At 30.5% G+C, this 4,559-nt stretch overlaps 1 long non-coding RNA gene across 1 annotated transcript; it reads left to right on the plus strand.

The window, feature by feature from the left end:
* The first annotated feature begins 1,397 nt into the window (after window positions 1-1,397).
* LOC129976733 (uncharacterized) lies at window positions 1,398-4,166 on the plus strand. The gene is made up of 4 exons (XR_008785184.1): window positions 1,398-1,471; window positions 1,596-1,726; window positions 2,820-2,936; window positions 3,999-4,166. It is a non-coding gene; the product is annotated as an uncharacterized LOC129976733 (long non-coding RNA).
* Window positions 4,167-4,559: the final 393 nt, after the last annotated feature.

Here is a 4,559-nt window from a genome sequence, read left to right on the forward strand (position 1 = left end):
GGTGACCTTTGGCAAGGGCTCCGAAGGGATCACTTTCACTTGATACTTGGATTGATTGCGAAGTAAATTTTATACAGCTTCATACGTGGAATGAGATCAGGAAATAAGAGCATATTTCACTATGGGCTAAAGTAAGATAAAGTTTTGGGAATTAATTTGGTTAAACTAAGAGTTTAAAATATCATATATATTATTCTTCTAATTGATGTAACAATTTCGCATCCCATAAAAAATTAGTTTTGATTGAGGCTTGCATTATCGATCAACCCTAAACTGATAAGACATTTCAGAAGTTGAAGGAATGTAATTTCTTCTGAATAAAGTATACTAGCTCAGCTTATTTGAACTTCATTTCCTCCCAGAATTTAGAAACAATTTAGTTCGCTCCATATCACAACAAAAATAAAGTTTGAATAACCTCATATATCGAATGCGGTGGGGGGGGGAGGATTTCAATAACGTTCAATGAAAATAAGTAATTGGCTAGAGAATCAATAGAAAAACTTAGGAAACTGAGTTTTAGAGATAAAAATAAAATAAAAACTTTAAATGTAGCTATTCTAAACTTATTTAAACAAATCTCGTATTGTACTTCTTTGTACTTAGATATGTAAAAAAAAAAATTCTTCTTTTCGCAGAACTTTTAAAAAATATGAAATAATGTTTCAAGATAAAGACGTTTCTTTGAGATCAACTTTGCTTATTGTAAACAAAAAACAAACAAACAAAAAAAAAACCACAATTTGATCACTTTCCTGCAATTCACCTTCGAAAATTTAAAAACGATAATTTTTACTTTCTGAATTGAATTACAATTATGTTCTGAACCTTTTGTAGGATCATCTGCGCTGAAATTCAAAGTATCTTACACCAGAATAATATCCATATCTATTTAAAAACGTTAATCGCTAATGATTAGTTGCTGCTAAACTATTTGAAATTTTCTAAGATAAATTAAAATAAACACGCTTGATGGAAGCTTAGATAGAATGAGGAAAACACACTATTAATCTCTGGATATTCAATACACGTATCTTCTAAACGATGCGAGTGCCACAATTATATGGATTTTACCTGGTACAGGCTAATATGATAGAGGCAAGAACCATTGCGATTGTTTTCTTGTGCCTTTTTCTACAAATGTACCAAATGAATTAATGTTAAGTTGGCATGCTCAATGTTAAAAATGATTGGAACAGTAGATTTTGTATGTAAACTGTTTGACTAAAACCACATAGTTTCTGTTGGATTCATTCAATTTTTTTTTAATCATTTGAGTGAAATGGAAAGTCACAGAAATCATTAAAGAAGCAGATTATCCTGAGCAGATATCTGCGTTTAATGGGAACAATTGCGCAACGTCATTCCCCATAAGAAGAGGGACTGCATTTACAGCTATTGGCAAATAGTACGGAGAGCAGCTGTCCAGATGGCCTGAAAGCCTTTTACTGTTTCACACAAAGTAATATCGGTAAGTTATACTATTTATGATAATTGTTATATCGGAGTGAAGATTAAATAAAATCATTTGATTTATTCAAATGGTAAATGGAACTATAAAAATGTACTCATTTTATTTCAATATTTATTCATAGGCTGGATGACACTTAATAGATACCAGTTTGCATGATAAAGGTATGCCACCAACCACCGTATTTTCTCAGTTTGATACACGTGCCAACTGTCTATATCACTGTTGCTGGAAGCGAGGCAGTATTCGCTTAAGGTACGTCCATGTATCCAAAGGCCCAGTAAGTACTCGAATTTTATTAATGAAACTGATAAATGATATGGCATTTGGAAGCTAATTTGTTCATCTAGAAAGCAAGTTTTTGGAGGATACAAAAAAGATGCGAAAGATAATTATTTAGAAGCATTTATCAAAATATTTCATTCAGATTCCTCCCAGTATAAGAACTACAAGAATTATAATATGAAATACGTGTCATGCCATGAGACAAATTTCTGTAGTTGTGTTTCCAAGCGATTACTTGCCTGAGAAGGGAGTCTGCTTGGAATGGTCATCTATATGTCATCGTCGCTAGAAAAATATTACTTGACCGGGAACCATGTCAGATAATCGGTTCCATAACCTATGGAAGGGTAAAAAAATATTTTTAGATGATTTTGTATTGTTTCTGTAGAGGCCAAAGTGAAACTTTCTTTCTGGAATGACCAAACGTAACACTATTAAGTAAAAAAAATTATATATTTTTGATTTGTCGTAACAGTAAATGTTTTTTATTGTTAAGATCATCAAATTCTTCTTTAAGCATCTAATTAAGAAATTTTAAAAAATTAAAATTTTGTTCTTAAATGAAATTTCATATTTTATCTCAATGCATATTGTGGTTCTTTTTTTCTAGAAGAGCATTCTAACGAAGAAAATTCGTTTTCGTATAAACCTTATAATATCAAGTATAATCAATAATTGAGATTGAAGAGTAATTAATAAACTGGATGCATCATTTATTTTCTCTAAATAAATACGCTATCTCTCGAAAAAAAATTAGAATTCTTTTTTAGAACGAATGAAATGAAATGGTTAGATGAAATGTTTTACTGGTGTATTTCAAATACGAAAAGATTTCGTTTTAAAGGAAAAAATGACCTGATGAAATTTGTAAAAAAAAAAAAAAAAAAAATCTTAAGAAACGGTTTATTTCATTCTATAAATAAAATCTTAAGCAAATTCTTTTCACGATTTTGAATTACCGGTATAGATTGGAAGAGCAAAATTGTAATTGCATATACTCCTGCATTTCACGGTATTCTTGATGGATGGTTTCATATATGTTGATTTAAATTAATTTTCTCAGATATTGACATGTTTTGACCAAATGACCGTGGCTCAACAGGAAATACATGGAACTGCTCAACAGGAAATACAGAGGATGTCTGGATGCCCAGGGAAGAACAGTACTGAAGTGATTTCGGTAAGTGGTGCAAATTAAGATAATTGTCGAATCGAAATGAAGATTGTATCCTATCATTTGACTCGACTGTCAAATAACTAAAAGCATACCTTTTCATTTTGTTGGTTATATAAATAGGTTTAACAATTTACCGATTCCTCTGTTCTGAAAAAACCCATTGGCACTCGGCATCACACAACCTTTTCGATTCCATACTCACTCTATCAATACACATTAATTGTGCTTAATTCATGGAAAACATTCTCTTAAGATGACATTCAAAGACATGTTAAGTTCCTGAATTATAACAGAAATTTCAAAGATCTGACATTCGAGAATCATTTTATTTGAGACTTTCAAGAGAGATGCTGCATGGCCAGAAACCTTTTCAATCCTACTCTGTAAGAAATAAGTAAAAATTGTTTCCATGTAATTTTGTTTCGTGTCTTCTTTCATTAATTCCTTTTTAGAATGAAAAACATATTGCAATTAATATTTAAAATGTTATCGTAGTAATCGGTACATACGGATATCAGTAAGGTCATTTTCATGTATGTATAAACCAGAAAATGTCATCTACAAACCTGCGAAAGAAATATTTTTCAAGCGAAACTTTAGACCATGTTTTTTTGTCCTATGGACGAATGCGTCTGCTTCGAGAGCCTAAGAGGGTTTTGTGAACGTTTTTGAGGACTTGGCAAAAATAACCTACTGTATTCAGAAATGTAACATATGACGGCGGTTATTGTATGATTGTTTGAGCATTCATTATTCGCGTCACTTCTAATCCTCAGAGAATAAAAATTTTCGAAAAACTCAAGAACGAAATATTTATTTAGCTAATGATTTAAATGCAATTTTAAAACAGTAAATTTCAAAAAGCGAAATGGTAAGTAAGCCGAAGTGTTAATTAATCTACATTTAAAAATTTTTATTTTCACTTCTATGAATAACGAAATTGAAAGCAAATTCTTTTATCGAACAACTGAATAATTGATTTAAAGAGCAAAATTAAGTCGTTTCTACTGCAGATATTCTTGATATTTTCAGATGTGTATTAATTCAGATATTTAATCTTTCCAGATATTGACATACTTTGACCGAAATGATCGCAGTACAATGGATGGCATCCGGAATGTTTAGCAAGCGCATATTGGAACTCGGAGCCTTTAAAATGAAATATTGCATGAAGATCCAACAGATGCAGTGTGTAGAATTATAAATATTAGACCAAACCCAAAATGCATATTTGGTACCAAAATATTGTCAATGATCTGCATAGTTGAAATGCGAGTACATATAGGGTTAACATTACTTGAGGATGCCAATACATCTCTAAAATGTTTTATTCTTCCATTTTTAAGGTTTTGAATATTTATATATTTTTGGAGAATTCTTTCAACCAATGCAGTAATTCATTTTGAACTTGGAAAAGGTTGAAGTGCATGAAATGTACATAAATCAAAACATGTGTTTGGCATATGAATCAATATTTCTTAAGTTTTGGAAATTGTTAAGCTTTTGGTTCATTATATTTCCTTCAAAGTTGATGTTTATATTCTACTCTTTTAGAAACATGTATTTTTTTTTTAATATTCTAGACATATGAAACATTTTTATGGTTAAATTAAAATTTGTAAGTGT

The sequence above is a fragment of the Argiope bruennichi genome, chromosome 7 (assembly GCF_947563725.1).
Source record: "Argiope bruennichi chromosome 7, qqArgBrue1.1, whole genome shotgun sequence".
Taxonomy (NCBI): domain Eukaryota; kingdom Metazoa; phylum Arthropoda; class Arachnida; order Araneae; family Araneidae; genus Argiope; species Argiope bruennichi.